Source organism: Arvicanthis niloticus, chromosome 23 (assembly GCF_011762505.2).
Source record: "Arvicanthis niloticus isolate mArvNil1 chromosome 23, mArvNil1.pat.X, whole genome shotgun sequence".
NCBI lineage: Eukaryota > Metazoa > Chordata > Mammalia > Rodentia > Muridae > Arvicanthis > Arvicanthis niloticus.
This window is the reverse complement of record NC_133430.1, coordinates 41097729-41119712: the sequence shown is the minus strand read 5'-3', so window position 1 is coordinate 41119712 and position 21984 is coordinate 41097729. Positions and strand designations below refer to the sequence as shown.

Below are 21984 nucleotides of genomic sequence, written 5' to 3'. Positions count from 1 at the left end.
AAGACATCGGGATGGGTATGGCCCTCATGCCTCACTGAACAATGACAGGAGGACTGGAGCCATTACAAGGTCCCCTTTAATTACTGGAGGTCAGGCCTCTATCCCCCGCCTTGGCAAGATTAGAATTGCCTCAGCCCTTCTATACTTGGAGAAGGGAGGAGATGTCAGGGGCAGCCCTGCTTATGCACTGAAGGCCTAAAATCAGCCATAAGCCTAAAATCAGCAATAGGCCTGACTTACACGCCTGCTGGCACAGAGTCTTGGGTCTCTATGGAAAAACACTGAAATAGAGGGCTATAAACTACTGTAAACAGGCAGCTTTTGTTGAAATCTACCAGCCTGAGTAGTCATAGGCCTTGTAAATAGGCAGCTTTTGGCAGATAGTACCAAATTATATAAGGACAAGTGAATCATGGCAGAGTCATAGTGACCTGACCCCTGAACCTTCACACAGCTGATACCCTGTTCTGAAAGATATCTGTACTCCCCCTGAACACCTATGCTCCTGTGTCATTCCCTTCCCCACATCTTGCATTTTTGTGTTTATAACACCCATGTTAAAAAGTAAAAATTATGATTTGATAAAAAAAAAACACACACACAGTGTACCCCTGGTTCTGCTGACTTAGCTCCTGACAATCTATTTTCTTGTTCTCAGAAATACTTTGAATTATAAAACATTATTGTGGTTTTTGTTAGTATGCTGGGTAAAGTAATTATTTATTGATCTTATTTTAAACTTCAAAGTTTGTAGTGAGTTAAAATGTCCTTTAACATAATTACGGGTCATATTTGTTTTCATATTGTAAAATGCTAGTTAATCTGTTGGACATTTTAAAAAACTGGCTTCCTTTTTGAGAATTTCATATATGAACACTGTATTTGCATAGTTTTCTCCTTTCTCTCCTTCCTCCCACTTTTCCCAACACCCCATGCTTTTTAAATGCATCGTATTATTTAATTATTGTTTATATATGTATACATGTATGAGTATATATGTTTATACAAATATTGATAAATAAAGTGTTTTGAAAAAAAAAAAAAAAACGAAAGGCCTTTTCTCACATTCTCCCTGCACCTTTAGTTCATGAAGACTTGCTACTGTTTCTGCAGACTTACTTGCTGTTATTCAAGGAGTGCCATGGTTTCCTTACTCCCTTCCTCTTCTAACTAGATGTCTGGGAATGATGTGCCTTGATCACGTTTGCTTCTGAGAATGTCTACTCACTTCTCACACCAGTCACTCTCGTTACCGTCCTTAGTGTTGCCTCACTGCTCTCAAGAATTGGTTCTTTATAATTTCAGCCTAAAAAATGACTCACTTTGTCTGTGTGGTATTTTCTGATAACATGTACTCATATAAGTGTATGTGTGTTTGCATATGTAAGCACAAAACCACAAACACATTGGACTAGTCTTACAACTATAGGAAACTGTGACAATTATGATATGAACCATGAAGACATTAAGTGAAGTAAATCAGACACATGCAAATCAGTGCAGCACGATATCATTTGGTTGTGAAATATCAAAAGGAACTCAAATTCAGAAGCAGTAGAAAGGTGGTACTTAATGCTGTGCAGTCAAGAAATGGGAAAATGTTGAAAAACTACCTTAACTGTGTAATTCGTGAGAGGGCGACCACACACATAGGATGGGCCCACTCTCAAGAGTATTTAGACAACACAAATTAGAATTGATAGTCTTTAAAACAGAAGATGGGTATATCTGTGAGAAAATGGGAGAGAAGGGATGACTACAACCAAAATACATTGTTATTAAAACATTATTTAAAATTTTGTAAAAGAAACAGACTTTCAGTCATCAAATTCATTAGCACTAGAGACATAATAGTGTGGTGGATATACACTATAGTGTATTGTATATCTTGTAACTTGCTAAGAGGCTAATCTTTAGTATACCTAGCACAGGCAGTGACCAGGTGAGGCCACAGATATGGATTAATACAAATGGATACTATAATTGCATTTGTCATGGTACTCACTCTACACGGTGCATACACATCTAAGCATCATGTCTTACATTTTAAATGTAGATGGTTGTCAACTATTTCTCAATAAACTAAAATAATTAAAAATTCAAATTGCTAAGGAAAATAGTTTGAAAGGTGCTAAAGTCATTAAGTCTGGAAAATATGCATTTAAGCCAAAATAATATATCAGGGCATCAATTAATTTGGTTATAATGTTAAAAAATGACAATATACCAAGTCTCAGGGAGAAGATGGAGCAAGCAGGAATCTCATGTAGTCTGAACTAAATGTAGAATGGTATACCTTTTCAGAACTCTGTCCAGTTGCAATAATACTAAGCATCTACCATACTGCAACCCATCAATCCTGCTCAAGGTACATGGGGTATAAATAGGCTTCCAGGAAGTCATACACAACGATTTCATGCTGCCTTTGGTCATACAAGGTTCCAAACATCCCCAATTTAAAAAACTAATACTCCAAAATATTTAAAGACCTGAAACTATTTGAATCTGGACATAATGGTTTCATGGTCTGAAATTTCAGGTTTCAAATGATAGAAACTCAGGTGGTAAAAATCTATGGAAAATAGCAAAATTTAACCAGTTCTAAAAATCTGAAATACATCCATCCCCAACTATTTCAGATAAGAGATTGTCAGCCAGCAATAGTCTAAAATTAGAACCAGCTCCAGTGTCCATCAGCTATGTAATCTGACAGCCTTCATCAAAGTCACATGGTTCAATGCTAGAAAATCCTGTGTGTGTTCAATTATACAAAGTTCACTGTCCCAAAAGTGACTACAGGAAACAAACCAAATACATACCAACTGATTAGGTGATTTAAAAAGTGGTGCATGTGTACAATATATTATTCAGTTATAAGTGAAATTAAATACTAAAACATGCCACAACATAAACAAACCTTGAAAACCTGGTAAGTAAAAGAAGGGAATCATAGAGAACAAATTATATTATTCTGCTTATATGGTAGGTCCAAGATATATAAATCCACAGAGACAAGAAGTTGTTGCTGTCAGTTTCAAAACAGTGATGGATAGCTATCCCCAAAAGGAAATGATGAAAATATTCTGGAATCAGATGCTGCTAACAGTTGTAGAATCTTGTGAATATACTTAAAAAACCATTGAGCTGTGAATTTCATAATAAGTGATTTCTCAATTTTTAAGATAGTCATTTTAAAGGAAAGAATAAGGCACTGAAGAAAATTTAAATGTCAATACATTTTTTACATCTTGACCCCAGTAACATTTACATGGTATTTAAGTAAATAAATAGAATGCATTAGTCTACCTATGTGTGATTTAAATGTATGTGTGTATGTGCATCTGTCTGTAACTTTTCTATGTCAAAATGTCATATGACATATCATTGCACACATTATCCAATACAAAGAAACATAACCATTAACTCGATTGGTTCAAAATTAAGTCATGCTATTTGTAGACTAGCATGTTTAAAGGGCTTGAGTATCTAATTTTATTCTATAACTATATGTGCATATAGTTACACATATAGTGTGCATTACAAGTGGAATACATGAGTTTATATCAAAAATAGTTCCAGATCATTTCTGATGCATGTTGCCTATCTCTTTTACCAGAAAACCAGTACAAACTTATTAAGCATCCACATTTATAAAGGAAAACTTCCTTTTTGCAACAAAAATCTAGCTTCCAGGGAAATAATAGATGTCACCTGAAGGTGCGGGGGGTGGGGGTGGGGAGGGGGAGGAGCTTAAGTCAAAAAGGAAAAATCAACGAGATGGCCACACAGATTAAATTAAGTGGAAAATAAGATCATTTTATAGTTGTTTAATTAACTTTGCAGTTATAAAGCCCGTCTTCACTGTGTGTAGCTGAAGCATTGTTTTCTTAAGTAATTTGTAAATGACAATTTTTATTAACAATTCAGGGCTACCTGTTTGAATTCAGATTTTGTCAATGTCATTGATAAGATGTGAAAATAAGAACTAAACTCCGATAGTTACTGAGTCATTGCCTTAGCAATTATGGTGACATTATGGTGACATCATGGTGACCAGATAATAGAATATTTTCTGGAACCAAACTTTTCTTACATGCAGAATCCTATTTAGTAGAATAGTCACCTTTTTTTAAGTTTAAAAAATTCTTTTGAAGTAATTTTTAGTAGTCAATATCCTAAATACTAAACGATCATCGTTTGGAAACAGCATTGTGACGTTACAAAGTTTGAGGGGAAAAAAGCTGGGCTTGAATTGAGTTCATAAATTATTTATGCTAGAATTTGTCATCAGTGCCTTCCCAGCTGAGAAACTAGACATGTCCATAATACCATTTTTTTCCTTAGAAATCAAACTTGTCACAATTTCATCTCCAAGAAAATAGCCATGAGTACTGGAATAAGTAAGAATGCTCCATGAGGAGAAGCTGTCACCAATGTGCAGGATTTACATGTGACAGAAGCTCTCAAATGCCTCTCAAAGCCTCAAAGAATTCGACTAAAGTCCTGTGAACATAATCTCATTTCTGCCATGGCTGATCGAACACAGGAGATGAATAGACATGCCACTCCAGGTGACATATTGACATATAAAGAAAAACAATAGGTGACAGCCTGGTATCAAAGAAGCATTCAAAAAGCTACATCAAAATTAACTTACAGTAATGAAAAAAATCATGCTTCCATTCCCAGTGGCTCTGAAGAAAATGAAAACCTTAGATAAAAATCTAGCTAAGCATGGATCCATATTATTAAAATGATGACGTACTAATGATAGGAAATCAAGGAATATCGAAAACAATGAAGACATGCCACATCGAGAAGCTAGGAGATACAAAGTGGTAAATACACAGAGTCTCTCTAAGTCAATCTATAAATTCAGTTTCACCGAGATCCCATGACATCTGTTTGCAAACATAGCAAGCTTATTCTAAATTCAAATGTTAATTTGCAAGACCTACAAGAGATAAGACTACTGGGGGTGGGTGACAGAGCAAGGGGAATGACTATGTGGCAAGGGAGCACATACCACAGTGGTTTAGAAAGTATATGGTTAGCAGAAAAATATAGGTCAATAAAAGAGAATGAAAAACACTGAGAAAAATATGTTCGATTCACTTCTTTACAAAGGTTCAAATGGAGCTCAGTGGAGGACAGATAAACTTTCAACAAGAGGAAACAGGGCAACTGGACATTATTGAACCACCCTTCAAAAATCCCATTGAACCTCATATCTTACAAATGCTAATTCAAAGTTTTTTTTTTAAATGACTTAATAAAATTTAAAACTGGGCTAAAAATCTTCTGGGTGGGGGTAACATAGCAGAATATGTTCAGAATCTAAGGCCAAACAGAGTTCTTTTCTTAAAAAAAAAAAATTTCTCCACAAGATGAAAATCTTTTGTGCTGTGAAAATATGTTGTAAAAGATTGAAAAGACGAACTACAGACTGGAAAAATACTTACAAACCACATACCCACCAAGGGACTTGTATGTAAAATGCACAAGGACTGTCAAACATTTATTGATAATCCAGCTGTAAAGTGGCCAAAACACATGAACAGATATTTCACTGGAAATAACAAATAAATACACAAACAAGAAAATATGTTCAATACAAACAGCCATTAGGAAAACACAAATTAAACACATTATTTTACTGTTCACCTAGACAGGAAATATTGATTCTCTAAGAGATTATCAAAGGAAGTGTGTCCCATATACTGCCAGTGGATATACAGAATGACACAGTCACTTTAAAAAAGAACATGTCAGCTTCCTAGCTGGTAATGTGACCTAGCAATTACAGTGTTGAGCATCATCCCAAGAGAAAGAAATAATTGTTTTATACAACATAACAAGAAATAAATGTTTATAGACACTCTAGTGTAATATCTCCAAACAGGAAACAGCACAATTCCTGTCAGTCAGTGAGTACCTGAACTGTGGTGAATCTGTATCATGGGATTGCACTCAAAAATATGGAGGAGGGAAGCACTGCCATATACCACAGCTTGAGTAGAACTGAGGAGAATAGTGGGTGATGATCCAGATAGTGACCTCAACCTCTTAGTTCTTCTAGGTCTTGAAACTTAACATATGAATTTTGGAATAAGCTTATAGGATTCCTTGAAGATAGCATTCTTGAATGACAGAGCTAAAGAGATTAGAGGAGGAGAAAGAGGGAGAAGCCATCATAAGACTGTTGGATCTGAATAGTGTTAGTGACATATATTAATTTTGACTTCCTAGTTGTGCAGGAGAGTGCCGTGTGGAGAACCTGAGAACCCTTTCATTTATATCTTAGAGTTGCATGCATCTCAAAACAAAAAGAAAGAAAAGATAGAATTCTCCTATCTGGGCCTTCGCAGAAAGTAATTGGTAGCTTCCCAAGTGACTAGAGTCTCTGGTAAGCCAAGATCAGCAGGCATTCTTCACACATGGAGCCCCCGACACATGATTATGAGATCTAACTTGGTTAAAGACAGCTGTCACTGAAAGCACTCCATGGTGAGAGCTCCCCTTCTGAAACTGTGGCCTGAGGAAAATCTGCCCACTTTGTAAGCTTCCTCTCAGGCATTTTGTTTATCTTAATTGGTCAGCAACAGCAAGCTGACTAAACACACTGAGGAAGGTGAATCAAGAAGAGAAAATAGCTCCTCCACTGACTGAGATCGAGGAGATTCTTTTAAGTGGATTATAAACCAAACTGGAATTATTTTCATCCTATCAGTTGATATACTTATTTGTTCACTTACTGATTTATTCAGGTGAATATAAGCCTGAATAAATTGACCAATGAATAGATAACTCATTCATGGACACCCATGGATATTGGAAATATGTCCTATCTTTCAGACAATACAAGTATGACCACGGCATTCAGCAGCTTCTCATATACTGGCTGAGACAGACATTTCGGCAAATAGAAATTTTATGGTGTATTATCAATGAGATAAGTGCCACATTCTAGACAACCAAAGGCTTTGAGGGACTTGAATGAAAACTACTAGGATAACTAGCAGCCCCATATCTACACTAAGATCACAAGGTTTAGTGTTTGTGGAAGGGCAGACCAAATCGCTCATTCCCAAGTTGAAACTTATGCTTGGCAATGATTTTTTCAGTGTTGTTCTTTTACATAGAATTGGCTCAGACATCGAAATAAATGGAAAAAGAAAGCTGAGGAGGTGACCCAGTGGATTAGAGCCTTCTTACTCTTCCAGAGGACCTAGTTCAGTCCCGACACCCATATCAGGAGGCTCAAAATTACCTGTTAACTTCAGTCCCTGAGGAATTTGAAGCCTCTTAAATTCACAGGGATCTGTACTCACCTGCACACACACACACACTTGTGCATCCACACACACACATGCACACATATACACACACTCACAAACACACACATACACACATATACACTTGTGCATCCACACATACATGCACACACACACACACTCACACACAAACACTCACGCACGTATGCACACACACATAGATAATAAAATAAATCTTTAAACCTGTTTTCCTATCAAATCATCTGTATTTTTTCTTAGCAATTCTCAGAAATTTATTGTATACTGTTTATGCTAATATGTAACTGGTTACATATGTTCCAATGTCTCTTCCTAGATTACAGATTGCATTTTCATATTAATTTTAGCAGTTAAATTTGTCAGTCTTTCTGTTGTCATTTAGCCAATTTGGGTCATTGGGTATATAACTTTATAGCCCACGAACAGAACAGAGGGTACTGTTTTCATTACATCTTTGACAATGTTTTTCTTCTCTACCTGTCTCCAGGTGCTGCTTGTTTGTTTTGTTCTGCTATGTTTTTACTTAACAGTAGTCATCTTAATACTCAGGAAGTAGTAGATTACCTTAACTTTTATTTAAATTTCCCTCATGATTGAACAGTTTCTATATAATTGAAACGTTGGTGATTTGTATGTTGTCTTTAAAAAAAAATGTCTATTCAGATCTCTTGCTCAGTTTTTAATTGTCTGTGGGTTTTGCTATGAGATTTAAGGAATCCTTAAACATTTTGTATTTCAATCCTTAATAATGTATATAGCTTTCAAATATTTTCTCTAATTTTATGGGTCCCTTATCTGTCTATTGTGTAGTTTATGCACATACTTTCACATTTGATGCAGATATACCCTCCTCTAATTCGCTTTATCCCATGCACCTTTGTGTTCTAGCCAAGGAATCACCAACCCCAAAGGTAAGTGTTTCTACTATTACTTTTTTCTAGAAGTTTGAAACTTTCAGTTTACATTTAAAGCCCGGTTAATCACACACACTTAGACTTATTTATGCTTAAACATTTTTTTTTTTTTTTTTTTTTTTTTTTTTGGTTTTTGGTTTTTGGTTTTTGGATTTTGGATTTTCGAGACAGGGTTTCTCTGTATAGCCCTGGCTGTCCTGAAACTCACTCTGTAGACCAGGCTGGCCTCAAACTCAGAAATCTGCCTGCCTCTGCCTCCCAAGTGCTGGGATTAAAGGTGTGCGCCAACACCGCCCAGCTATGCTTAAACTTATTTCCGGAATATATACTTTCCCTTTTGTTTTATATGTGCATCATTATATCAGAGTCATATATTTTAATTATTGAACCTTTGTGGCATATCTTGAAATTAGGATGCATTTGTCCTCCAGGTTTGCTATTGGTTTTGAAGATTGCTTTAGCTATACGTAGGCCTTTATGGTTACATACTTTTAGAATTTTTATCCTATCTCTTTAAAAATACTACTGTATATAGTATTTGAGTTTTATGGTCCAGAATTTGTTATCATGATCCAAAAAAAAAAAATCTAGTGTTGTATGAAAGGAGAGAAGGTTAGCACTCCCCTTGACAAGGATGGAAGAGGCCCTTGGGCCTAACAACACACATACGGTTAAGGCATTGTCACCTACTTCGTGGCATCTAACCACTGTTTTTAAAACGGCAACCAACAGATTGGGAAAAGATCATTACCAATCCTACATCCGATAGGGGGCTAATATCGAATATTTACAAAGAACTCAAGAAATTAGACGCCAAACAACAAAATAACCCCATTAAAAATGGGGTACAGAGCTAAACAAAGAATTCTCAACTGAGGAAACTCGAATGGCCGAGAAGCACCGTAAGAAATGCTCAACATCCTTAATCATCAGGGAAATGCAAATCAAAACAACACTGAGATACCACCTCACACCAGTCAGAATGGCTAAGATCAAAAACTCAGGTGATAGTAGATGCTGGCGAGGATGTGAAGAAAGAGGAACACTCCTGCATTGTTGGTGGGGTTGCAAGCTGGTACAACCACTTTGGAAGTCAGTCTGGCGGTTCCTCAGAAAATTGGACATAGCACTACCTGAGGATGCAGCTATACCACTTCTGGGCATATACCCAGAAAATGCCCCAACAAATAACAAAGACATATGCTCCACTATGTTCATAGCAGCCCTATTTATAATAGCCAGAAGCTGGAAAGAACCCAGATGCCCTTCAACAGAGGAATGGATACAAAAAAATGTGGTACATTTACACAATGGAATATTACTCAGCTATTAAAAATAATGAATTTGAGAAATTCTTAGGTAAATGGATGGAACTAGAAAATATCATCCTGAGTGAGGTAACCCAATCACAAAAGAACACACATGGTATTTACTCACTGATAAGCGGAGATTAGCCCAAAAATTTGAAACAACAAAGATTCAACTACCAGACGACATGAAGCTCATGAAGAAGAAAGAACAAGTGAGGATGCCTAGGTCTTTCTTAGAAGGAGTAACTAAATACCCAAGGGAGCAAATATGAACACAAAGTGTGGGTCAGAATCTGAAGGGGGTGTTGTAGGGAGACCATTCCATCTGGGTATTCATTCCATGGGCAGTCACCAAAAATAGACGCTGATAGGGATGTCAGGATGGGAAAGCTGACAGCAGCCTGATAAGGCTGTCTCCTTAGAGGTCTCCCAGAGTCGGACATACCCAGAGACAGATACCCACAGCTATCCATTAATCTGATCAAAGGTTCCCAATGGAGGAGTTAGAGAGTAAATTGAAGGAACCTTAAGGGCTGGTGGCCCCGTGAGGAGAGCAACAATACCAACCAGCCAGAGCTCCCCAGGGTCTAAACCACCAGCCTAGGAGCACATATAGAGAGACTCATGACTCCAGCAGTATATGTAGGGGAGGATGGCCTTTTTGGGCATAGGTGGGAGACAAGGTCAATGGTACCCTGAAGGCTGAGCACTGAGGGGGGGGGGGAATCTGAGGGTGGGGAGGGGGGCTGGTGGTAGGTGGATAAACACCTTCATAGAAGCAGGAGGAGGGGGGATGGGATAAGGGGTTCCTGGGTGGTGGGGGAAATATGGTAAGGGGATAAAATTTGAAATGTAAATATTATATCCAATAAAAGAGCGGAAAAAATAGAAAAGCGGGTAGAACCAACATTCTTAATAAAATGTCAGCCCTCTTAAAAAAAAAACTATCTTGATACTAAAATTTGTTTTGAGAATTGTATATTGCAGAATGATCAGCCTTGGTGTATCTACTCAACAAGCAAGCTGGGCAGACTTGCTCAAACCTCTGAGGTCTGGGAATTCCATCTGGAGGCAGCGAAGACACAGCATCAGAGGATTGTCAATTTGCTCCCCCCCCCACTCCTCTTCTAATATCTCAACGCCCATAATCAGCTTGAAGAAGCTAATGAAGAGTCAGCGCCCCTATTCCCTGGGCTTGGGGACTAAGGTGGTAAATGTTGGGCTGTCTCTCTAGGGAAAAGTAGTGGTTTTGTCGGAATAAAGAGGATTAGCTAGGGTTTATTGCATAGCCATAACCTATTAGTAGAAATCTGTATAATTAATATCAAGATGAAGATATAAACTCTTAAATGGCACCAATTTACTTTGTTTACAAATTTTAAGGTTTTCATTGGCATGAGCTTCTTAGTGATATAAGAGTGAGATGAATATTGTTACTCTCATAGGCATTGTACCAGTATAACACATTTAGGAATACAAAGCTTAGACCCAGTCCTTCTTTAACTTTTTTTTAACTGATTTGAGATGGTCAGCCTGTGAGTTAAGGGACTATAGCAAATTCATGACTTGGAGTTTATTATAAGGGTGTTCTCTATGTTTTATTTAGAAATAGCTGAGTGGAGTTTACAGGCAACAGTCCAGATTACCTTACATGGATAGCTGGTTTTCAAAACATCAGAAATCCTTAGAATTGACATGACAAACATTTCAGTATTAATGTTCATTTTCATTAGAGACCTGTCTGCTCCGGACAGCTTCCTATATTGAATTCTAAGAAGAAATTGAGCATCCTTGGAGTTACTCCAGTTGTGGTGAGACAGCCACTAGGCAAGAATTGCCACTTTCCTTCTACAGACAAATTACTGTCCAGAAAAGGACACACTTGCAGAATAGTCGACTGATTATATCTGCCTAGACAGAGTAATCAGCCCTTAATAATTCTGCAGCACTAAGGTCTGTCAGATGATCCTGGGCCAGAAGGCAGAAGAACAGATGCTCCAACGTTTTGAAGTAGAGCGAGTGTCCAGGTGGTCAGAGGTCTCTATAAATTGGCTAAGTTTTAGAAACTACGATTTGTGCTTCCCACAATTATAGTTAACTCAGTCATTCTGGATTTCTGATGGGGTTGAAAACATATAGCTATTGACCTTAAGAGAAAAGATTTGAGTGGATGGTCGTCAGCTGACATTCATCCTAAAGCCAGGTTCAGAACTAAATGTTCTAGTTAGAATAGATGACAGAGGAGCTGGTTAGTCAACAAAAGGATGGACTGGGTATTAGGACTATCCTGTACCTCACTGGTACAATTTGGCATAATTATGCTCTAATTGTATTTTGAGAGAAAAGTTTCATTTTAACAGGAAGGCTGATGTGTAGGAGGAGATAAGGTAGGAGGAGTACTGAGAGGAAGAAAAGGAGTAAGAAGAGGAGAAGAAGAAGGAGAAGAGAAGCTAGGTGATGAAAGAGAGAAAGAGGGGGGAGACAGGGAGGCAGATATTCACGTATCTCCACCAGTCAAAGATAGTTGTTATATCTAGGTCGGTCAGTGGGTTACACCTCTGATTGAACAATTCCAAACTTATAAAGCCTATGATTAACATTTTTTTTTAAAAAAAATGTATAAATGCAAAAAGGAAAAGGGGGCATGGGATAGGGGTTTCCTAAGGGGGGTGGGGTGGGGAATGGGGATAGGGGATGCCATCTGAAGTGTAAATAAAATATCTAATAAAAAAAATAAAAATAAAAAAATTAAAAAAAAAGAAAAAAAAATCTAACATATCTAACCATCCATCCCTTTAACATTTTCGACTGCTCTTTCCTCTCCTGCAGATCTGCCCATCACATGTGTTTGCAGTTATTTTTAGGATCACCTTGGGCCATTCTCATATGTTGATATGATCATCCTCATGATGAAACCACACTATCTTAATTATGTCACCATGCACCTTACCTCACTCCAGGGTGGCATCTATCGCCAGCACCCTAATGAATCTCCTTCATCAGGCTCACTTGTAACCCGGAGGCAAAGTCCTAATAGGATGCTTTCCATTATATTTTATTTATCTGTTACAAAACTTCAGGAGAGTTGCTCACTTTCTGCCTTGGCTTCCACTCAATCAAATAATTGTGCATTTTACCCAGATGTCTCTGATCATCTTCCCGGGCTCTTTCTCATCCGTTTGTCATCTAAATGCAGAGTAGCTCAGAGCTTGGTCCCTCTCCCACTGGCTAGTTTGTAAATCTGAATTATTACACTTAGGAACGTCATGTGTTTTACATACTAATGGCTTCTAAGCTTATATATCTTGTGAAATATAGAACTATAACCACAGGAAGAATAAATACGTATTGAATGCCTACGGTTTACTGAGCAGTGTCCTGCATGCAACATATTCAACAGTGAATTGAGAAGAGACAAATACATGCCCACGTGGAATATGTAGTCTGAATCAAATGTTAAAAGTGAACTTCATCTATAATCCTCAAGTGATGACAAGCCGGTGAAGAAAACTAAAGCCAAACGAATAAAAAAGACTTTTGAGATGGCAGACACTGCAACTTTAAATAGGGTAGATATCTGATAAGACGGCAGAAAGCCATCCATTTAAGAATGAGGTCAGGAAACTGCAGCCTGAGGAACAAATATGGGCTGCCACCTGTATGTGCATGTCCAGGGAACAAAGAATGATTTATAGATTTTACACTTTTAAAAGATATAAATCAAAAGAAAAATGATACTTTATGGTGTTGAGAAAACACTTAATTTGGACTAATGTGCCCATGAATAATGTTTCCTGGGATACAATGATATTCATTTATTGGCATGCTGTCTATGGCTCTGCTCATGTTCATTGGCAAAGTTGAGCACATGACCACATGGCCACAAAATCCTGAGTATTTTCTATCTGCTCTTTTATAGAAGATGTTTACTGATCCTTAATAATGTTATAAGCAGAAATCTCCATAAAGCCAAATCCTTTTTAGAATCAATTGCAAGATAAAAGCTAGCTATACCTGGACAAATGTATTCAGTCCTTTAATAGACTACAGCATTTCTCTTTTAAATTCATCTGCCAAGAGAATCTAAAGATCCATATGACCAAATTCATAGCAACGGCACTCCGGGTGGTTGGACAGTTCTGCCATGTCCCATGCTTCCCCTCTATGTGTATGTGTGCTTGCTTATGTGTGTTTCAGTATCTCATTCTTTATTGATTTTAGTTTTTTATGAAGTCTGTAATTTTGCATATAAATCAGCATAAATGTGCACAATCCTAAGGGGAAAAATATTTGGTTACTATGTTAAGAGGTTATCCTTAAAGTGTCATAACTTTCTCTGTTGTGGAGTTCCTATTTTGTTATGAAATAGACACATTGAAGTTCATTAACAAATTTTGTGTGAGAAAGTACTTGTCTTCCATAATAATATAATATATAATATTCTTACAAAGATTTTAAGGAAAATAAGTGATACTGTTTCAAAGACTTTTCTTAACTTTTTCTTTAAAATTTGTGTAGAGAAGAATGAGCCTTAGAGAATTAGGAAACTTCCTACTGTGAGATAACTACTGTGTCAGTACCAGCTGCTGTGTCAGTACCAGCCGCTGTGTCAGTACTAGCTGCTGTGTCAGTACTAGCTGTCTAATAAACAAAAGTCCAAAGCCGGAGTCTAAAGTAACAACCTTAAGTTAGAAAATCAAGCTTGTGATGTCAGTGACATGATTTCCCTGTCAGCTCACTGGTCTCTTCTCAAATACTCAGAAATGCAATGGCAAGAAACCAAATTTTTTTTGGAGGGTTTTGTTTATTTGCTCATTCACTTTTATCTCTGCTACATTTAAATGTTTGTAATAACCCTCATAAAGCCAACCAAAGATTTTAGGGGGCGTTTAATACATTCAGTTCTCCAAATAACTTACAGATAAATGTAACATCAAGAATATGAGTTTTAAAATTCTACCAAATGTTGATGTCAAATCCAAACCATTTTTTTTGTGTGTGTTTTGCCCTATGGTTTGCACGAATAACAGGTTTGCTTGTGAGGCCATTATTAATAGTGTTGTTGGCTGCTTCCTCGTAGAGTACAATATGCTTGTTGGCTTGACTATGATTTCATGATACTCAGCAATTGGTTCATTAAATTACATTTTTTAAAAAAGAACTTAATTTCTTGAGGGAATTCAAGAAAATAATATTTGCATGTATTTGTAAATGTTCCATACTAATTATACAAATACAAGCAGCTTTTTTCTAAGCATAACACTAATATGAGTATATGAACATTTCCTCAATATTGCAAAAAATGCTAATATTAATCTAATATTCATTCCAAATTAGCCAGATAAGCTTGCTAAAATTCCAGGCGTCATTGTTCCCAGTTGTAATTAGACCAATTCAGCTCAATAAAATACATATCTTTTATGCATTAATGAAATTAGAAATAAAAGTTATTACAATCATAGCTATTACTTGACTTGAGAACACTTGCAAAGTAGCAATCAGAGATCATGTAACTATAATATGTTCATAAGGATTAATATTTTTCCTGTATCCCAAAGCACAGTGCATTATGAATATTATATTTCCCTCATTATCAGTGTGAGTGAAGACCATTCCTCTATGTGTTAAGGGGGGAAAATATTAACAGAAAAAAACCCGCTACCACAAAGGAGAACAATGCAGAAATCATTCAAGACTTGCTTGAGGAACTGTAAAATATTATATATGCTATTATCTTTTTAAGCCTACACACACACAAACACAGATACACACACACACACACACACACACACACACACTCTTACAAGATTCATGATGGCAAAGATGATGCTTTGTGTTTCTCAGGTTCATCTCCTGTGCCTGCTGTATTATCTGGGACCTACTAGGTATGAAGTACACAAGTGAGCAGGTGATGGAAGGCCTGAAGCATGAACTGTAGCGTGGGAACTCTAGAAATCAGAATCAAATTGATTTGGCCACTTAGCTCTGGCATCTTTGGTAATTTATTTTACAATCTCTCTCTCTCTCTTTCTCTCTCTCTCTCTCTCTCTCTCTCTCTCTCTCTCTCTCTCTCTCCCTCCCTCCCTCCCTCCCTCTCATTAGAATGGGGACTGTAGGACCATATGGAGCATTTATCATCATGACTGAAGGGAAAAAATATATAACACTAAGAAGAATTACATCAGCATTCTCTGAAGCTGGCCTTTCTTGCTCTTTTTTTTTTTAACTTCCTATTTATTTTATTTTTAAGATTACAATAAAGTGGCATTACTTCATTCCTCCATCCAAGTGTTCCCAAATACCCCTTCCCACTCGCCTTCAAATTCATGGCCTCTTTTTCACTAATTGTTATTATATGCGTATATGTATATGCATATACATTCACAAATAAAACCTGTTCCTTCTTTTTTTAATTGAAAATAGATTTTTCTCTCATACAATGCATCTCAGCACAGGCTTCCCTCCCTCCACTCCTCCCACCTACCTCCATCTCCCATCTTCCCCAGTTCCATTCTTCCTCCTTCAGAAAAGGGCAGCCCTCCAAAAGACAACAACTGAGCATGACCAAACAAAATAAGCCAAGGCAAAAGCCCTCACAGTGAGGTTGGACCAGGCAGCCCAATAAGAGGGGAAGAGTCCCAAGAGCAGGCAAAAGAGTCAAAAACACACCTGCTTCCACAGTGTGGAGACCCATAAAAAGTACAGTTGACTCTTGAGCTGCGTTCTTCCAGGTACTGTCCCACTGTGGGCCAGTACTGTTGGCATAATGATAAAACTAGTTCTGGGAGGTTCAAGGATGAAGCTTTATTTGATCATTCCCCAATGGAGAGTGAGTGCTTCGTGGCAGGAGCTGTCTCATAGTCACCATTATCATCCCAAAAACTTAATAATGTGCTGAATGTAGACAGATGCTAAATGATATTGAGTACCAGAATAGGGAAACGGGTCTCCAAAGTAAATCACAATGCCTCCTAAGAATTTGTGAATTATTTAAACTTCCTGTCAGGTCTCAGCTTTCAGTATTAAGATAATCTTACCAGCTTTGAAGAGAATTTTCTAGTTTATTCTTCAGCCATGTATAAGTATGTTACAAAGTTATGCAGCCATGGACCAGTTAAATTTTTCTAAGAAACTCCAGTGATAATGGTGTGCGGCCACTCACAGCACAAAGCACACAGAGCTCAAGGAGCTGTTCTGGCTCGCTTCCTTATTGTATGGAAGAGAGACATTCAACTGTGTTGAGAAGGTCTGAATACATGACAAACTTCTAATCATGCTGCACTCTATGATTTATTTAATTACATGCTATTACAAATATGCTAAAATTATATGGCCATTGACTTAAGACTTTGCAAATGGCTCTGAAGTAAAATAATGACTAGATTAGATAGGCAGTCTCTATATGCACTGTAATTTTAAACTGTCTTCAGAGAAAGGGATTGTAATCAAAGCTGCTGGCTGGAGGCCAGTGACTGGACTGCTCTGTTTCTTTCAACAGTGACTGGTTTTCCCCAGGAGGTTTCCCATTAATTCCTCATTTGCTGTCAAGATGGAGTTTGCTACAAATGTTAAAATACTAAACTATTAATTTAAACCCAGCTTTCTGATTTTTTCCTGGATACTAAGAGTAAACTACATTTATTTCGCGTAAGATATTCTCAACAAGTGTACTTATTTTTTAATCTTACAAGCCATAGAAAAGATCATTAAAGAATATGCAGTCCCACTCTTTTTTTCACTAGAGTTTGACTCATCATCTGAAAATTATAGTGGGAGGCTAGTGTACTAGAACCCGAGATTCTTCGCTGCCGATGGAGTCTCTTACACATTGTATTCCATCCGCAGTGTCTGGTTTTACTCCCAGAGTGGAGGCCTTAGATCTTCACATTGGTCTGTATTAGAAGGGATGTGTGTGAGATCACCAACTACATCTCCCAAGCCTCACCTCAGCAGCTAGACACGGTTTCAAATGGCCTCCATTGCAGAGCTTAGCTCCGAGACTATGTTGAGCAATACTATCCAGACATTTAAGTAGCCACAGGATAGTGGTTAGTGCTAAGATAGAAAGAGCTTACTCTGAAGAGTAATACATGTAAAACAGGAACAGTTAAGGTATGACAAGACATGCTGGTCTACCACAGACTGATGCTTGGTGTGAAGTAAATGTAGCTGTCTCCCTTGAACTGAAACATTACCTTCTGGAGAGAGAAGAGTTTCAGAAGACTGAGGACAGTAAGAAAGTTACAAAATCCAGCAGACAACAATCTCAGGTTATAAAAGCAGTGTATCTCTGATAGAGCTGCCTGCAAGGTGGGCATTTTGCTGATAAAGTCACGCACATGATCCATTTGAGCTGGCTAGTCTTATATCAACTTGATACAAACTAGAGTCATCTGAAAGGAAGAAACCTCAGTTGAAAAAAAAACTGTAAGTCATTTTCTTAGTGATGGATGGGTAAGGGCACAGCCCAATGTATGTGCTACCATCCTGGGCTGGTGGTCCTGATTTATATAAGAAAAAGGTTGAGCCAAGCCACGGGAAGAAAACCAGTAAGCAGCACCCTCCAAGGCCTCTGCATCAGCTCCTGCCTCCAGGTTCCTGCCCTTTTTGAGTTCCTGTCCTGACTCCCTTCAATGGTGAACAGTGCTATGGAAGTGTAAGCCAGATGAACCCTTTCCTTCCTAACTTGCTTTTAGTAATGGTGTTTTCTCACAGCAATAATAACCCCAACTAAGACAAATGTATGAGCCCTAACCTATGGTTCTGTAAGTAACCCAGAAAAACTTATTGGTTCAACAAGACAAACTTGCACCCTAGCTTCCGTTGTGTTGAATGGCAACAATTACAATATGCATGTGTTAGAAGAAAGGGAAAATCAAATGTGCTGCTTATTGGTCTATTAATTTTTACAATGATTGAAAGATCAATACTAAGTGTTGAGAGTGATATTCTTAAAAAGAACATACACAAATATTTATTGTTTAGAGTTTTGATTTGATATTTTAGAAGAAATAACCATAAAAATAACATAGCCTATAAAGTGTGCAAAGCCTTGCTCCAGAAACACCCATTTCTGTTGTTTATATTAATGTAACAATCAAAAATCTTAAATGTACAATAACAGGGAAATAAAATATACTGATATATATCCACAGAAAAGAACAAAGAGCTTCCACGACAGGGGTTGACCATCTTAAATTCTACAATCAAAATATATTCAAACTGTTACAAAAACAAAAGGTAATTTGAAATATAATATACCAACTGAATAGTTCTACATTTGAACTCACGAGATGGGGTGCAGTAAAGCACAGACATACTAACAACATTACATAAGATTACTTTTAGTTTATATGCTCAAGAAGTACATGGCATCAAAACGAATTTCATAGATACTACATTATGTAGATACAAACCCCCAATCTAAAACACACCCAAAGCCCAAGGGCTTCCCAATTTCAGGCATTTCAAATGCAGGCCCTTCAGCCCATACATATTTACAGCACACAGATGCTCGTGAAGCCATACAGACTAAATGCGCCAGAATATAGTTTTATAAGGAGTGAGATTATGAGGGATTTAATGTACTTTCTCCTTTTTCTGGTTCTTACTTCCAATTTTATATAAAAGTCATCTGTTTCCATTAAATTAACATTTTTAGAAATAAAATGGTTATATAATCACAAGATTTTTTTTTTTTTTTTTTTTTTTTTTTTTTTTTTTGCCTGAAAAGGCACATTTCAGGAACAGCACATGTCAACTTTTTATAAAGGGACTTTGTCACTATTCCAACAAATTCACTATTGTGAGATGTGATATTCTCTGGTTACAAATATATCCTTGATGCTGTGTGTTGTCTGGGCTCTCACAAAGCATATGCCAGAGTCCCTGACTGTGACCTCAAAGCCAAAAGATCCATATGATTTTAATATATTCTAAGCAGTTATGTACTAGAAATTTAGGCAGATTTAGGTACCAATAAGTTGCTGTACCGTGCAGTATAGTTATTGGATTTAGAGTAAAATTTGTAACTAACATGAAGAGTTAGCTGAATATATCTAGATAATAATGGGTAACTGGTAATTTATTAGTAATTAACAGAGTCCTAAGATCTTGGTCATTTCTCCTCTTTGCTGTTTCCCAACTTTAGACCAGGTGCTTGGCTATCAACACATAGGTAATTTGAGTTTGATTATGAAAGGTAGCAAAGTTTCTATTTCTAACAATCTCTGTTGTCCAAATTCTATTATGCATTTTTTTCTAATTCTACCACACAGCCTTCCAAACTGAATTAGATTAATCGTCCCCATCAGACTCTTGCCTAGCGCCTGTATTATAGCCCAAGCATCAACACAACTTACAATCATGTTTTTCTCCATAGTTCTTGTCCTTTCTCTTTTCATTAATTCCAAGTAATGTAAGAGCAAACGTGTTGATTTGTATTTATCGCTCTACAACTATGTTTACAAAGCCTGACAATATTTTCTATGCAGATACAAACATTGGAGGGTACTTTGTTATTCATAAAATCTGCTGCTACACACATCCTCTTCAACTGATACTTCCTATCATCTGGAATGCTCTGGAAGAAATTAAAGATATCAAAAGTATCCTTGAGGGAGCCCAAGAAATGAGGGAAGTTGCTAATGTGAGAAAATAGAAAATTAACTGAAGGGCTTGAAGAAATTCCAGGTAAAAAGCAATGTTTAGAGAAAACCATCAAGCTTACCAGCCATATGTTACTCTCCTTGATGCAAAAAAATCACATCAAGAGGGGCTCCAGAGCATCGATGGGCAACACAACTAGAAGGAGAACTATCTTGTATTGTGATTATTTTCTCTATTTAAAGGTATCTATCTCCTACATCTTTATTCATCTTCTCTCTGCCTTCTGTTGTGTTGGGCAAAGATGCCCATGGTTATTTGGCATGACAAGTAAAAGAGCTAAATGTTGTTTTTGAAGAATGAATAAAATCATTCCTTAAATCAGCCAGTACCAAAATAGGCTTCTTTTATTCATTATCATAAAACTGAAGAAAGAGATAGGAGGTGGGTAGAGAGAAGGAAGTCACACAACCATTGAAGGAAAATAATAAACAACAACACAGGCAGATTGAAGAGATGGCTCAGTGGTTAAGAACACTTGAATTGAAGGCCTAGGTTCAGATCCCAGCACCCTTAAGGGGGCTCTTAACTATCTGTAACTCCAGTTCCAGTGGATCTGATGCCCTCTTCTGACCTTACTGTCACTGCATGCACATGGATCACACACAAACACACACACACACGTACACATAAAATAAAATAAAATAAAATAAATAATTTCTTTAAGAATAGCAGCAAGGTCAAGCCATGGCAATATTAGTAAGAGAAACTCTAGGCAAAGAAGGCATATTTTAAGTAAAGCAGTTATAAAATCCGATTGCATAATTGTACCTTTAATTTTAAAAAATGTCTCCAGTTCTAAGAAACCTAATGAATTCACTCAAAAGCAGGTACCATTGCTGAGAATTTTCTCTGTTTGGGGTCAAGTCTGAAAACAGACACATCAGCAGCTCAGAATAAAATAAAAGGTTAGATAGAGACACCAACTCATAGTATGACATGGTCTGCACCAAGATTGACTCATTAACATTTCTTCACAGTCTAGAATATGTTTACATATTTGTTATCAATGTGTACATATATAAAAAGTTGCCTGTCTAAATTATGATGCAGGTCATGTCCCATCTGTATATTTGAATACAACGGTACTCTCATTAAATGTCAAGTAAAGACTAAAAAAATTATTCTAGCCATATGGCAACCTTTGTAGCTTATGACTGGAGAAGAAAAGACATCATCATTGTGAAAAAAATGATTCACCCCTCTTATTACTGTCTACCCTCTGCACACATGATGTGACCCCTTTTCATGCTCCAGCCACCTAAGTCAGAAATGTGGCTGTATTTCTTCACACCCAGAGATATGGACCCAGAAGGATGGGACCCAAAGCTTGCAGTCTAGATGAAGCCAAGTTACTAAGTCACCATGGTGTCATGTCGACCATTCCATCTTTTCCTTTATCTGTTATAGCTATCAAATGATTCTTTATGACCTTCCCCAGAAGCTAATGGCCAAGTGTTGAGAAAATGAAGTACAAACTAGCCTTCTCTGTTGCACTAAAGTTTTTGTTTTTTGTTTTTGTTTTTCAAGACAGGGTTTCTCTGTGTAGCCTTGGCTGTCCTGGAATTCACTCTGTAGACCAGGCTGGCCTGGAACTCAGAAATCCACCTGCCTCTGCCTCCCAAGTGTTTAAAGTGATTAAAGGCATGTGCCACCACTGCCTGGCTCTGTTGCACTAAAGTAATGTCAACATGATACAGCAAAAAATAAAAAGAGTCTGTTTAGTATTATTCCCAGAGAGATGTTTGAGTCATTTGGACTTAACTCAACTATAATATGCTT

The 21984-nt window shown here is 37.2% G+C and overlaps 1 protein-coding gene and 1 non-coding gene across 2 annotated transcripts in view; one reads left to right on the top strand and one right to left on the bottom strand.

The window, feature by feature from the left end:
- Positions 1-21984, bottom strand: part of Kcnh5 (potassium voltage-gated channel subfamily H member 5) — a 285334-nt gene that overhangs the window by 83796 nt on the left and 179554 nt on the right. The window lies entirely within an intron of this gene.
- Positions 8818-8943, top strand: LOC143437187 (U6atac minor spliceosomal RNA). Its single transcript, XR_013106802.1, has one exon. It is a non-coding gene; the product is annotated as a U6atac minor spliceosomal RNA (small nuclear RNA).